Raw genomic sequence first — 16,902 nt, 5'->3', positions numbered from 1 at the left:
GACACATTTCTATTTGATAAAGTGTAGAATTACCCTGGACTATTTTCTAGTGAAGGTGCTATATGTTTTGTCTGCTGTGGAAATCTCTTTCTATCTCTCTTTCTCTCTCTCTGTCTCTGTCTCTGTCTGTCTGTCTCAGAATATCTCTGAATAGGAGTACATGATCTGAACTTCCTGCCCCCCATCAAGTCTGCAGCAAGTGAATGAGCTGCCTTCTTGTCCATTTGTTGCTTTTTGCTCTCCGTCTCTGTCCTTTACTCTCTTTCTATCCTTACACGCCAACCATAACAGCCGAAAGTCTGCACCTCTGAGCTTGGTTCTGCAGGTTTCTTCCTGTTAAAAGGAGTTTTTCCTTTCCATCGTTGCCCACGTTTGATGTAAAAGTGCCTTGAGACGACTGTTATTTGTCTGCTCAAAGATGGTCAGTAATATTTTTCAGATACTGTGCTTTCAGACAAATGAATGAGCCATGGATGGAACATTTCTTATATTTTTTGCATCTTTATTAACCTGTGCAGCAGCTCACATAATCTGCTCCTTGCATGTGGAAAATACTTTAATGTATATTGATATGCTATGACTAATACAAAATATACAAAACACTCTTTTAGTAATTAATGAAAATAGTGTAACAGGTTTATAAGGGCACATTTGTTGATTAGTTGGAAACCATATTGCAGCTTTTTTTCCCCTGCAGGGTTTAGACAGTTTGCACTGAAAATAGCTTCCAACACTGTTTTTAGACGTAATTATGGAAATCAGATCCGAGCCAGTGGCTGTTTCCCGTGGCAGTGGCTGACTGATGCGGCACTGACATCCAAGAGATGACACTTGTTCATGTTCAAACACCGACCAATATTTCTGATACTCTGCCATGCCAGGATAACTTATTAATCTGCTTACCAAAGATTCACAGCTCTACAACTTGGTCTGCACCAAAGGCATTTTAGTCATCTGTCTCGCATGCGTTTAAATGCAGCTTATATCCACTATTGCGCTTTATTTTCCACGGTTTTGTGAGTGGCCTCCAGCTCTTTTGTGTCTCATTGCAACTCCTGCCTTTCAATATACTTGTGATGCTCTGCTCTGCATGAAGCGACTGTGGTTGTTTACAGGTGTAGTATTATCATTATTATTATTATTATTGTGAAGACCACTGTAAAATATGAGCTGCAATGTCTAATCAACAACTGCCAGCATGAAAATAAATTCATGATTGAATATCTATCTTGAGGCATGTATTTACAAAACTGGAGCACATCCTGAAATGCAGTGAGAGATGAATAAACTGTTTTGGGGTTCTTTGTAATTAAGCGACTGCTTCTCCCTTCAAAAAAGTCTCTCACATTATTGTCCTATAAATATCTCTTTGTATTTAACACATTTGTCGTGTCATGTGCACACGAGTATGAAGTGACACACGTTCATGCACATTTCTCTGCCTTCACCTTATAAGCAGGTGTTTATTTTCTTTAATTATAATCATGCGGATATGAAGTGAATAGAATTGAATAAACAAAGCCTTGAGCCAAAGCGTGGATTCTATTTACAGTGGATAATTGGTATGGGTATGTCTAGACGCTAGCCTATTAGACACAGCTTAGCCCACCACGCCACCGCTGATATCATTGCTCGTATTAATCTTGAGCAAATAATGAAATGTGGGGGGTGAAAAATGCACCTGAGGCAAATCTTTGGATTCTCTTGGAGAATAATATGCGGAAAACAAAGATGACAAGTCCACTGCAGTGATGCATCGAGGGAGGAGCATTGGTCACAGACTGATATTCAGCACATCTGTTCAAAGATGGATGGATCTCGCACCTTCCTCTGACTGCATGTGTTTGTGAGGACAGACGGCACGTGGCATACTTATACAAAACCACTTATGCAAGTGAAGCTGCATTATTATTTGGGGGTGGTTGTTCTTTGTACCCGTGCTTACCAGAGATTTTTTCATGTGCTCCCCATGTTTTGAAGTTTTTGTTGATGATATTAGATAGATGGGCGCTTCGGCTGTGGTAATGTGAAATCCTCCTGCAGTAATAATTGTAGTTTGATTTGAGAAGCTATCTTATATGAGATTAAAAAAAAATGTGTCTTGTTTGAAATCTTGGTCTTTTGAAATCTGCAGAATAAACCACAAAGACACATTGATGAATGGTCGACGTTTGATAATACATATGGTGATCATTATTAAGGTGTTTGATAAAAAGAGTGTTTTGATGCCCGTGTGATTTGCTTCTGTTTCCACAAGAGGCTATAAGTAAATACTGTTCCCAACCCAAATAAATTGCTTAATTTTCAGTCATGTGATGTCATTTCCTCATCCAATAACAGTTTTGAAGCAAAGAAAGTTGTCAATACTAATTCAGGTTGCTTATTACAGATGACCCAACGACAAAAGTACATGTCACAACTGTTTGCTATACTAAATCTGATATAGTGCACACAAGGAGATTGTGGTTCTACCAGTCGAAAACTCAAAAAGAGCTCATAAGAATGTATGAAAGGAGTCAAAACACTGTCAGGAATTCTTCCAAGCATGCAGGAATAAAAAGATCTCCTGCAATCATGCAGCGCTTTTGTAGCCTTTCACAGCCGGTGCTCAGCCTGTTTAGATGTCTTTGAACTTCAGACCTCGCAGATTGTTTGAAAGAAGACCTGAGACTTGCTTTTCAAACTATCCCAGTCTGCTCGTCCGGGGTGCAACGAGGTTCACATTTCTGTCTTTTCTTCCAGACATGGACGGCTCTAATACAGCGGGCACATCGGACATTGTTAAACACAACCGGAATTCTCTGAGCACAACAGAAATGATCCAGGCTTCAGTCATTATTATTTAACATGAGTCACTTGGGTGCAGGTGTGAAGACTGGCATTTCATAATTAGTTGTTTTTGCTGTTGTTGTGTTTCAGCATTTGCAGTTGCGTTGTGCTTTTGGCCCTTCTGGGCCACCGTAGAAACAAACCCAGTCCCTCTTTATGACAAGTATTGTGTATTGATCATACATAATAAAATGTATCTTCAAACCTAATTTGCTTTGCTGTTCCCTAGATCAATATACAAGTAACATAAGAACAGAAGATGCAAACTACAAAACATCATTAGTAACGTGGAATAGTTGTTAGTCCTGCTCATTTTGTGCCTTGCCATGTCTTCATGTCTTGCATTCCCTCATGTGTCCTGATGTCTGATATAACTCCCCCTGATCACCCTGAATAGTTGTCTGGTGTGTCTCGGCAGCCCTGCCTCCAGTGAGTCATTTAGGTTTCAGTTTAACATGGCAATCTGGGGAAAATATCTTGAATTTGATTAGTGTTTCCTTTTGGTTCAATGGATAGAGTGTGAATGAGGACGACACTGTACACTACAAGAGTGAACTTGTTCATCTCACTCATATTATTAAAAAAAGAAAAGAAAGACAGAATGCCGCTAGAATTCACATTAAACATGAAGATGTATTTTTTTTAAATGCAATTCATCAATTTACACCTGTTGTCATTCATGAACTGCAACAATAGTTGTTGTTTTTATAACATAGTCGCATATAATTTCTTGAAAATAGTTGGCTGGCAATTTATTAATTTCCCATTTAACAAAACATTGTCTGAAGAGAAATGTTGTGAAGAACAAGACAAATGACTGAACACACCAAGTCACAAAGCCAGCATTTCCTGGACTTTGTCTAAGCCTCCCTGAACGGGGAGACAATCATCTTGAAGCCCTGCATTTTATGAGCTTTATAATGGGCACTGATCTCTATCTGCGGTGGGAAGGGAAGATGGAGGTGATTAGAAGTTGATGCTCCCTCAGGCTTGGGATTATGGTAAATATACGAGCCGTCTCAGGGGATCATTAAAAAGAGCTTCCGCATCCCCTCCGAGTGGCTGCTTATGTTACCGGACCCTCGGAGGCAAAGCGGAACCTTCTACTGCTGCGATCGTTTCAGGGGAAAATGAGGAAAAGAGCGCTAAATATATAAATAGCCTTAAAACACGTGGATTTTTCAACAAATAATAAATGTACGGTTACAGGACATTTTACAGTATCAGCTTTAGTTATTTTATCTATTTCGAATTCCGAATTTATTTTGGATTACCTGACAGGTATGCAGCTATATAATACGTCGTTACATTATCAGTCCATCTACAACTAATCGTGGCTCTTTAACGATCGATCCATTATAAACTCTCCCCGCAGGCTTTGTGTTTACTCAGCCAGTCTGCTGGCGGGCGACACTTTAAGCCTCACCATTCAGAACCGACATGGTCGAGCCAACCGAGAGACACGCGCCTCACCCGGGCTCGGCGCTCTGCCCTCTGGGAGGTCCAGGCTGAGGCTGTGGCAGTCTTCGAGCTCTCACACATTCCTCACAACCATCACACAGATTGTCGGATGGACTTTGACACGAGACAGAAAAGGGAGGAAAAAAATAGGACGAGAGATCAGAAGGCAGTTCTCGGCCAGCATTTCGAGGGAGGATGACATGCTGGAGGTTAAACGTAAGAGGAATTAAAATGCCGGTCGAGGACCTCTGTGGCTTCGTCTCTGTTATGTGTACTTAAAATCACTTTTATTCTGTTGCCATTTTTCCAGAGTAGGACAATCTAATTTTTAACGATTCAGACCAAACTGCATTAATTGATGGTTTTTGTGTGCTTCACGTGCTTCCAAACATTTTTTTCCCCTTTTTAATCAAAGAAATCAAAAGGGTTTGATTAAAATACATTTTGAGAATTGATTTCATTGTAATACATATGTAGTTGTAATAAAAACAAATTATAATTGTGTATAATATTAAGAGCAAAACCGACTTAACCTCAGGATAATAGTTTTGTGTTTTGTTGCCTGTTAACTTATCACTTGGTGTGAGATAATTTGTACAAGTTTTAGGGGGTGATGGGGTTGGAAACTCTGTCGCTCATTCTCCAACACCTTTAAAAGCTATGCTTCAGTGGTTTTGATTTTGTAGCCAAATATATCAGAAACATGCTATTTTGTCATCCAGCCACATAATATAAATATGTTTGAGTACACAAGGAATTATTGTCCTTTTATTAGAAAATTAAAAGACAAATAAGGAAATGCATGTACATTTGTGTTTCCCGAAGTGTTTAATGTAGTTTTTTACATCAGTGGGCCAGTAAAATAAAATGATATAACATTTCAATGTGAGAGAAATGACAATTCCTTCCTTTAAAAAGCCACGCGAAATACTTCTGACAAAAAAAACAAATTCCACCGGCTCGCCAAGTTTGACCAGGTTTTATTTGACTTTGGGAGCCGCACATTCTCTTTATGACCTCCTCTTTCAATTCATGTTCCCGCATTTTTAAGGTTTTCGCATTCAGGACTTCACCTCCGCTTCTGATGCGGGTCATTAATCACGAGTCTGAGCGGTCATGTTATTTTCGTCGGTCTCGCCATGCTCGGCGTGTGAATGCCAGCCGTTTCAGGATCGTGGTCATACTTTCATCGTCTCATTTCTCCGCTCAATTAATGTGACCTCACTTACACAGTAACAAATCATGACGATTACATGTGTGTCATTCAGTTCATCCAGACAATTAATAACGGCTTCTGCTTTTCTATTGTGAACCGTCACATGGCGTGTGGTTGGAGCATCTCAACAGGTGAACAATTGTATACGGATGTGGTGGAACGATATCGGGTCAGAGCCAGTCATGTATTGGCCAAATTAAGTTTCTTCGGAGAATAGTAATTGGGTTATACTTAGGTATGTACAAGGAGGAGAACATATCGCTTCCTGGGGGGAAAATTGTTGGTCCACCATATTGGCAGATCAAGCGAATTAATCCCTTCTTTATTCTTAATCCCTTTCCTTATCACAAGATTATGAAAATCCAGATCCCTCCCTCCTCTCAGATATTAAATTCCACCCCATATTATAACTCCTGGATTAAAGAGAAAAAGAGGACGGCAGAAAAAAGAAAAGGAGAAGAAGAAAAAGGCAGCCCGGGCCTTCAACCCTTGCAGATCGTGGCTCAAGTGCTCTTTGTTTGGAATTTCTTTCAATATTTTCTAATTCCTCCAGTGTGTGAGCGTGGTCCACTGCTCCCTGAATAATGTCAGAGGGCAGCCGGGTTTTGGTATTCAGTAGTTGACAATCTGCTTAAACAGAAGCAAATTGGGGAAAAATAGCTTTCAAATGCACTCTGATTCCTGTGTGCGGGAGAGAGGCTGAGGCAGGGTCATTTTCTCAGTGGAGGATCGTTTGGCTCTGACAAGACGTCGGTCTCTCTCACTCTCGTGTGTGTGTGTGTGTGTGTGTGTGTGTGTGTGTGTGTGTGTGTGCGCGCGCATTGAAATCATCAAATATTGTATCAATTGCAAATTCATTCAGACACAGAAAATATTTATAACTTCACAAATTCTTTCTTGTCTTGAATTTAAATGCATTGTCATTGCAAAAACGTTACTTTTCCTGTGTGTAGAACTTTGTTTTTGATCTCAAGCGTTTTCTCTTGGAGACACTTTTGTATATTGGGTTAGGGTTAGATATTTTATGTCACACCCATGAAAATTGAAATGAAAAATCACTCTTTTGCTTCAAATATAACTTATATAATTTATCTCTATGTATCAACTGTCCAATGAGTTTTTTTCCCAATCTATTTTATTAAGAGACTCCTCTTTATCTGGATTCATCCATGCTTCGCTCACCACAGATGACTGATGTCGAGCTCAACACGGATGATTCCATGTTTAGCAGTCGGGACCTCGACATATATCACCCGCAGTGAAAGGTAGCTGGCAGGTAACATGTTAGGCGGCGACACATATTTCAGTTGACAATCTATTGAACCATTCTTTCATATAAGTGTCACATTTGTCACCTAGAACTGTGAAATAAGAGTCCCTTTGAGCGATTGTCTGCTCTGCAACATTTCCTAAATAAGATAAAAATGGTAATTTGCACATAATTTTGTGAAAGCTGCAGAGAGCTACCACAAAAATGCTGAACAGCTGCAGACATTATACCTTTGTATTATACCTGTACTTATTGAGAGGTTTTAGCTGCCTTTGTTGGCCTATAACGATATACACTCGAATATAGATTTTTTTTTTGGGGCACAGTGAAAGATTTTCCTGCATTATCAATGTAATCATATCAGTTTGATTGAAAATATTGTGAAACAAAATGAGATGCAGCCTTGAGAGGAATAGCACAGTTTATGGGACAAGAATTATTTGTGCATGTGTGTATTGGGTTGTGTGTGTGTCTGGAGATGCGTGTAGTTGTAATGACATTTGTGTGTCTGTGCTGTGATTTTGTGCGTACACCGATATGTATGAGTGTAACAAATGTAATATGTGTTGTGTGTGTGTACAGAGAGCTGTGCAGTAATGTGTACAAAGTCCTGTGAGTCTTCAAATAATCTTCATTTTGATACTCTTCTACCGTGAGATGAGATTTGTCAGTAACTTGGGTTTTCTTTCTCCTGACGCAAGACTGGAAGGTTCATCCTGTCAGTTCATGTCATAGCACCCGGGAGTGCTACAGCAATCATCTACTACATACTAATCTGCTTACATATATATTGGATGACACACGCACATGATGCTGAAATTAGGCTGATGTGTTCCTTTTTTGCTCCAGTCAGTGCTTGTGTCAACTGCTCACAACGTACAACTTACAACAACTACTGCTTACTGTTTACAATGGAATTGGATGTAAATGAGATACTTTAATCTAAACTGGCGATAATGAATGCAAGAATGACAGTTTCCAGAGTTTTAGCGGCTATAGGAGTGCAGATCTTGGGAATTGAGAAAAAAGACATCATATATATATATCCATAAATATGGAGCCGTGAACATCTGTTTGAAAAGTAACTAACTATGGATTCTCTTTTCGAATAAAAGTGCTAATTGATGTGATTTCAACACCAACGCACAGCTCTTTGTGACGGTGGTGGAAACCCTGATGTGTTCTAACAATCAGTGGTAGAGAGCAGCAAAGAGCTGCAGGCTCGCCGTGTGCCTTATTTTCACATCAGAGGAAAAATGCTGCTGACAAAACCGATTTCGGGACACTGTGAAGGACAAACTTGTGCTAAATCAGCATTTTTGCATTCAAATCATCCAAGTTTTTCCTTTAGGTTTTTTTTTTTTTTTTTTAAACATTGTTTGATAAGAGTTCTACATCAAACTTCACCATGTTTTTCTTCTTGTTTTATTTTTGTGTACATTTGTAATTTCTCGTGTTCCCTGGTCCTGGAGGAAAACCCTGAAACCCAGACTGCTCAGATTGTGTCAAGGGAGGATGTCGTGTTCTGAATGTCTTTGTCTCGCCATTAAACCAACTAGTAAGATTTGCTGGAATACAATTCAATGTATCAATCTAACACGAAAACCGTATTTATACCATTTTGAAATCATACTTTTCATACAATGGTACAATTCAAGTGTTTCATGAAACATTAGCTCAGTGATATTAAGACAAAACAAGGGAAGAGAACATTTAAACAGGATTCGAAGAGCAATGAATACATTTGGGATGAACAGTCAGTAGACAAATGTTAAAATAAGCAAGAAAAAACTGATGTAAAATGGATATAAAATATAGAAATCTTTGGTTGGCAGTTTTGGAGCGATATGATATCAGAGGAATAGATCATGTACATTATCCTTCAACAAAGCAAATTCATTATCTGTTGCGACTTCAGCACCTCAATGACAAGAATGTAAACTGACTTGAGCACCACCTTTTATTTTAAGCTGAACTGGACATTAATTAAGTGTTTGACTCTTCACAGAGGGCAAACAAAGAGAAAGCTGAAGTACCTGCCATTGGTGGCACTGTGAAAATACTGCATCATTAGCACATTATTAGTGTTTCTAAATGTCACGCAGCCACGATGGGGACGATGTACTACTGGGGGGGGGGGGGGGGGGGGGGGTTCATATACAAGCCAAAATCTTACTTGGTGTCAAAGCCCACTGTGACCTCTCAGCGAGTCGCACCCGAGATCATTATTAACCTTCTGTGGCGGCTGGCGAGGCTATATTTCCTCTCAACATGCGTGTACTCATATTTCTGTTTTTGTGTTGCTCGTGTATGCACAATGAGATAGAAGGAGGTGGGGGTGGGGGTGGGGGGGGGCATCCAGTACGAGAGACAGGGAAATAAAAAGAAATGGAGTGCAGTCATAAATCAAGTCAAGGTCCAGCCAGTCGCTGGTGCCTGTGCCGTTTTCCTTTTTTTTTTTTCTTCCCCCCCCTCCCTCGCCACCATGTTTCCCGACATTTGACGCTCCCATATTCTCCTCTTTTAATCTCATCAACCTCAACAACTGCAGGAGGAGGAGGAGGAGGAGGAGTGGGGGTGGAGGTGGGAGGAGGGTGTCTGCGGCGGACTGTCCGCTGTGTCAGATGAGGTCTGTCGATATCTCTCATCAAACACGAGCTGATCAAAGGCCTGCCTGTGCCCATGCAAGCAGAAGGATTAAGCCACATCATGCACCACCTCCTTGACAAAAAAAAAAAAAAAAGCCTCTCCACACGAATAAAGAGATTAAGTCAAGAGTGAAATCTAATTCAAGGAGAATAGTCAAAGCGAGGCCTCCACGTCGCACTGTACACCTGACATGCTTTTGTAAGCTTTGTTGCACAATAATTGTAACAAGCGGATGTTTTCCTCTATGAAATCGCTCACCAGATACAACCAGGTAAATCTGATTCTGTTTGTCGCTGCTGCTGGTGATCTGACAGCCAACATTTGGCTTATTGTAGGTTACACGTTCAGTTGCAGTTACTATAATGTGTGAAGGGGGGCAACACTGCTTCACAAAGATTTTAAATGTGTTCCGTCTGGTCTGAAGGGGTGGGGGTGGGTGGTACATATATGGAGAGTATAACCCTCCCATCTCACCCAGATGAGTGACGCATTTATCCACATATTTCACGCTGGCATCATTTTCCACCCTAAAGTTTATGTATTTGATATAAATGTGTGTATGTGCAGTTATTTGGCAATAAAGAAATTTATGATTGTGTTCAATGTAAAGGCGCAGTCACAACTCTAGTGATTTATGAGGCATCAACACCATTGATTCACAACTGACGTCCTTATTTGTGTCACACCTTTAAACACACACACTCAATTACATTTGGCATATTCTTACAGTATAATAAAGCAGTGTAAACAAAAGCAAAAAAAAAACAACCCGTTCGTCCTCTGACAAGGATACAGTCGATGCATATTTAAGTTGCAGGACAGGCAGTCAGCCTTGAGACGCGTCCAGTGATTACAAACCTCAACTGTTGGAGGCCAAGCAAACCATTATTGTTACAAGGCCAGTCAGCAGGTGGGATTAGTGTGGCTGTGATCCGAGAACCAGGCTTGGCTTGTTGTGATCCACTCCTCACAAAGCATTTCCAGGCTTTGAATTGCCAATCATGCTCCTGTACAATGAAGGATGTCATGTTGTGTACCGGAGATGTCTTCCTCTGTTCACCTGGATTGTCTCATTTTTGTTTGCTTTGTTTGTATTTATTCTGCTTCTTCTTTTGTTGTGCTTTAGATTAATTGATTCCAGCCAGTTAATGAATTCACTCATTGAGTTGCGTTTAAAGATAAAAAATCGTGAGCGGTGACTCTTGCTTATGAAATCAGCTTTTCACCATCAACTAATCAATTTACTTCAGACATGTGACGGTGAACAGGAAGTAACCAGAGTCCTAACTTTTCTCACTGTGAGCTCGGGTTGATTGGATGAGACGTGGCTCTGAAAGAGCCTCTCTTTGATGTCAATGAACACAAAATGCATAATTCTCTTAATTAGTTTAATGAAAAGCAGGTAACTTTGATTTGCCACAATTGACTGATATGATAGGCATCGCTTAAACCTTATAGAGCTCATACATTTGTGTTTGATGGCCCAATTTTACCTATTAAAAATGTTTTGGACATGTTCGAGGCAATATTTGCAATTTTTATGAAAGTGTGTGCAAAATGTGCAGTTGGATCAGTACCATTTCAGTCTTTCATTGTTTCAAATTTGGAATCATGTAATTAAATCAGCCAGCCTGTTATGCATTACTGTGTTTTTCCTTAACCTCATGTCACTGTGACGTATTTTCGTGTTTTATTCGATTGGAATTTAACCAAGCTTATATCTGTGTGATGTGCAATTATTTTAATATAACTCCACTTCAAAAGTTGCCCTCATTCGCCAAGCAGTAGTGAAAGTGTCAACTGGAGTTCAGAACAATAAAGGTGACGGCTCTAATCGTCTATAATAAAATGTTACCCGATTCTAATTCGGGTTGAGAAAACAGTATTGCCGCTGACTCATGTCTGCACCGTCTTCCTGGACGATTGAAATCACACACGCGAGTGCCATTCTCAGTCAATACTACTAAACTGCTAAAAGTAAATAAATCATGTCACCTCATACATAAAGGTACACAGCTCTTGTTTGGAGGTGCAAAACCTGATAAAGCTTTTACATGCACCAAGAAGACTGTGCAGTGTGTGTGCATGCGCGCGCATAGTAGACTGGCTTTGGACTTTAGCTGGAACACTTGGAGCTTCATCACTAATATACAGCCCAGTTGGTCATTTTTATAATTTATTATTTTTTTTTTTTAAAGAAGTGTTTGATGCGTATCCTAAATATGCAACCACAAATTGTCTCAATAGGCATTTTTTCTTTCCTACTTCCTTCCTGTTTGTATTTGTGCAGGCACGATCTTCTGAAGCCACTAAATTCTCAAAGAAAGAGTATGATGTTTTGCACAAGTATAGTGTTTAATCTTTTCAAACTATCAGCATATCTAACACACTGGCGTCTAATCAAAGAACAAATCGAGTAAATTCTTTGGCTCCCAGTCAATCGTCGAAGCGTGCCATGTTGGCTCGGACTAGAAGAGAAAATCTCATCAGTATAACATAAAAACGGCACTATAGTATTTCCCTGCTGGGGTGATCATGGCTGCTATATGTCAAACGTTTTGTGCCGAGATGCAATCATATTCTTCTCGGGTATCTTTTACAGCAGCGCTTCCCTTCTTTTTTTTTTTTTTTGTTTTTTTCCTCACGATTTTATCTTTTTTCACTCATCTTTCTATTTTGGCCTTGCCATGCAATTACAGCACCCATTAATGTCTCCATTGTCTCCCCTGGTTCGCTCTAAAATGCCCCAGATCAGTGTCAGAAGCACGGGGGGGGGGGGGGGGAATAAAGTAATCTCTGTATGACTTGCATGTAATACGCCAGCCTTGTAAGAGGATTCAATATTCATTCACAAATGTTAGAAGGCAAATGACTTTATGGCTTGAAATATGTCGGATATCTTCTCAGGTTACACACAACACCTGCACTTTGAACTGCTTTACAAGTTCCAACAGGAACCGAGGGAATTTCGACAGAATGCCTGGCATGCGGATTAAATAGTTTTCACTAACTGAGGATCTATATTTATCCATCATTAACAACGAGACAAAACGGGGAGACATTTGACTTTGAAGGACTCTTCCGCTTCGTTATTCTTTTGCGGCATATCGTCAATTCCTTTCCTCGCGGCATCACCGTGCCTCATTTCTGTGACCTCCACAGGCGTCTTGGCATAAAGAATGTGTACATAAAGGGATGTTTACCTGAGATGGCGGGACTCGCCGAGGTGTTTTGCACGATATTGCCACGGAAGGAGGCTGAGTGATCTCACCGTCGTGATGTGTGTGAGACAAAACACCAGCAGGCAGTTGCTAAAGGAAGTGGAGACTGTGTTAGTGATGCATCGCTACCAATACTAGATACGGGACGTATGGGATGAAAAAGGGACTCTGCACCTCTGGCAATACATCAAACCTGCACCCGACACAATCGAGGGTTTGATCCGTTCAGTCCACAGTAACACACTGGTGTCTCCTCGGCTGAGTGGATTTTGTAAATGCTGTCTCATGAGACTGTTATAATGCTCCTCCGTGTCGACTCCGGAGAGAGACCGAGAAGTGTGAAAAATACATTGAAAGGAAGAGACACCTTAAAGAATCATAAATAAGCCTAAGAAAAAGAATAACTTCAACTTGGCTGGTTCTCAAGAGTTCAGTGTGAGGAAACAATGAGATTACGCTATATTCAGTCTACAGAAGTCTGCATTTGGACAGGAGGCCAACGTGAATACCAATCATGTCTGAATGATTTTACAGTACAAGGATAAAAACCTCTCAGGGAGGGAAAATATCAGCCCACGAGCTGTATTAACCTCCAAATCTACAGGTTGGGAGATTATCAAACACAAGATGACACACGCACACGCACACACACTGATCTACATGCATGAACCTTTTTTTTTTTTTTTTTTTTTGATAAATGGCATCTTTTAATTACACAACAAAATACGCTTTTGAAAAAAGACACATTTGATCCAAATGAGATTGGATTGAATACAAGGGATTATTTAACCTGTTAATCAGTCCACAAAACGAACCTTTCCTCCTGCAAGTAGCCTTTATTTTATTTTATTTTATTTTTTATTAAAAAAAAAGACATTTTTAAATACATTAGTCATGCCAATGTGCTTTTAAAGAGAAAATCGAAAAGCCCAACATATCCACATGAGCAAGCATGCATGGACCTTGTATGCAAAACTTCTCGGATCCCTCTGAGCAACAAGTTTCACAAGTTCCCTCTGCAGATGAGATCAGCAAATGCTTGTCAAAAGACTTATCCTGAATGACAAACTCTCGCCACGTGAGCTCAACCTGTCACAGGGCGGCTGACACTAATGAGTGGCCGTTCATCACTGTAATAAAACCACCGTGAAGATTATTCCTGTGAGTTGCTGTACCGCCGGTGAATGAGCGGTCGTCAGCATGAGGTATGGATGAATCTCGGGAGGAATCACATGCTAAATTCTGTTCTCGTGACTGTCCATCAATCACTTGGCATAAAGATAGTCAGGATAGAAAAAAAATGTTTATTCTATTTATACGGATGTGCCACCTGTGTAAAACAACATCGTGGTTCGTTCATATCCACACGAGATCTTTCTGTGCGTTTGCATGGTTTTCTCCAGGCACTGCTGTTTGTGGAAAAACATGCACACGTTTAGTTGGTGACCCTAAACTGCCCTGTAGGTGTGGATGTGTATCTCGCTGTGTTTGCCCTGCGAGGACCTGGCAATGAATCAATGGAAATGAAGAACAGAGATCGGTGAAGTCAAGAACAGCCAATGTTCCACTGGGAAGGGTCGTAGAGCTTCTTATACCCCAATCAGATTTTAAAAAAGGAAATTCATGGATGTCAAGTGAAACTGCATAGTTTTTCTGTTTTTGTTTCATAAATCTTTCACATTTACATGGCAATGCTTTTACAGTGATTGCTATTTAATAACTATTGTGGCCGTGGTGTGCATGCGCAGTAGCAGCGTTTCAGAAAAGTTGTTGTTTCAGTGGCTTCGAACACTGTTGTCATGGAAATGCAATCAATGTTTTGTATTTTCACTTGTTAAATGCTGCCTAAAAGTGTTTAGTTCGAAGAAACACTTAAAGTGACCATACATGTTTAATTGTGTCAGAAGAAGATTCATGTTGTGTAGTTTCTTACCCAGTTGTGTTTTGGTGCGCAGTGCACTGCTGGGAGGATTGTTGAGTTGTTGCTCTTTAAATGGTTTTGTGTTTGTTTGTTTTTTTTAATCCAAGTCCCCCGAGATTAATTAAAACCTCTCCAACAGGCAGATGCATCTCAGCCAGAATATAGTAGAGGGTACCAAGAAGTCATATTTTAAAACGTGCTAAAAGAGACTGTCAATAAATTATTGTTTAAATCCTATATTTAATCTTTCATTAACCACCTAAATCTGGTTGGATAGAAAACATTATGCTGACCTCCAGGGATATCCTGTATTTTATCATTTGTAGTTGTACAACATGCCATTTTAACAATCACTGTATACATGTATATATACACATGTGTATATATACATATATATATATATATAGTAGTTCCTGCTTACCTGTGTCGGTCTGAAAATGTTTTCTATCAGCTTTTTTTTCGCCGATGCAGATAAACAGATGGTTATAATTCATGACAGAAGCCACTTTTCAAAGACAACCTGTTCAGAAATGTGCATATTCTCTACACTGAACGTCCCGTACGTGCAGCCGCACAGACACCGTCGAGTCCCTGCTGCCTCTGAACGCTCGCACAGAGGGGCAAACATTTCCCCATCAAAGTCACTCCTCTCCGCTTCTGTCAAGGAAACCTGGCGAGATCCCGGGAAAAAGAGCAGTGCCGACGCTCTCAAGTGAAGTTGCCGCCTGTGCTTGGATTCCGCATGCATCCCGGACAGCGTTCTGCTCACCGTCTCATGGAAATGCCATTTTTTGTTCTTCGTTTTGGATAAAACAAGAAAGGAGCTCGATGGAAATGAGTTTAAGATGAATGAAGGACTCTTTGCCATGGGGACTGAAGTGAATGCCATTTCCACCAATCACATTGCAGAGCAAACTGTTCCCTGATGAGTCTATTTAAGTATTTTCCCATGTCATAGTGAACCAAATCATTTCTTAATCCTGAAGCTTCCTCCATTCTGTTGTCTCCTTATTTCCTTTTGAAGTTTAACAGTTTAAAGGAACTTTTATGTGTGTGTGTTTTCGATAATAAATGCAGTAGTAAGGGGAGGGCAGGCTTGTTTTTCTTTTATCAATCTGCTTGCTGATCTTTTTTTTGTGACTGGGCCAGTGAATTCAATCAGAATGCCACCCTTAAGCCCTTTTGATTCCACCAAGAAAAGTTGATGCTCTCCCACCTTGTAAGCCCCCTATCAGATAATAAGGGGGACTTGAATACCAGCCGGTGTGCCACAATGAGGGTGGTCCTGATGTTTTCACCTGATGTCCAACGTGTCTGCACCGGCCTTGTCTCACTCTTCTCTCCGGGGAAATCTCCCAAGAGCAGCTGTCCTTATCAATGTGCCGGCTCCCCGCTCACTGCCTGCCTGGGCCGCATGCTCCATGACAGCAGCACTGAGGTAGCGGTAATCTGCCAAGACTTCAACAAAATTAAACCGCCAACCAGGCCACTGGAGGGGGGGGGATTTCCTGCTCTTCGTGATATGGCAACAGAGGCCGGCAGGAAGTAAGCAGTGCACAGCGCAAATCTAAAGCCGTCAATGCTTCTGACGCTGGTGTCTTTTAAAGAGCAATTTGACTAAAATTTAATTGCAATGCACTTTTTTTTAAATCTAATTATTTGCCTTATTTGTACTGTTGCTGTGGTTTGATTCAGGTCAACTGTAGTTTTTGTCTAAATGTTGGACTTGCGGTATTTTTACAGTGGAATGCATCGTTGACAGCGAATAGGGTAGGATATGTACAGATTGAAATGGACTGTAGGAAACCAACTGAAATGTCTTACTGAGACACTTGTTTCCCTTGATTTATAGCATGGTTGGTTTTACAACTATAATTCATATTCAGTACTCAGTACATACCAAATGTAAACTCCTTTTAATGATATGAAAGTACAGTTCATTCCAGAAAATTACAAAGATTAACCAGGAAAGTTAAGATTTTCCATACAAATCGCACCCCAGTTACTTACCACCATAAAATACAACTTTGTGTCACTGTATTAAACATCAGCTCCAATTATTAAAATCAGACAAACATATAATGTAGATGCTTCTTATATAGTATATGTAGTGTTGTAGATAGACATAAAATCTAGTTTGCTTCACACATTTCTGAATTTGAATGAATGAAATGTGTTGCAAGTAGACTCAAGTTGATGTTCCTTCAAATCTCAGTTGCTTCACAATTAGTCAGATTTTGTGGCTGAAATAGCATTTATATCCTCTTTATGTCTCTTTTTACATTCATTCTGCTCTTTACATTTGGTATATTAAGCAGTTTTTTCAAGGTTATTG

This window comes from Blennius ocellaris (assembly GCF_963422515.1).
Source record: "Blennius ocellaris genome assembly, chromosome: 19".
In the NCBI taxonomy this organism is placed as follows: domain Eukaryota; kingdom Metazoa; phylum Chordata; class Actinopteri; order Blenniiformes; family Blenniidae; genus Blennius; species Blennius ocellaris.
This window is presented reverse-complemented; position numbering follows the sequence as displayed.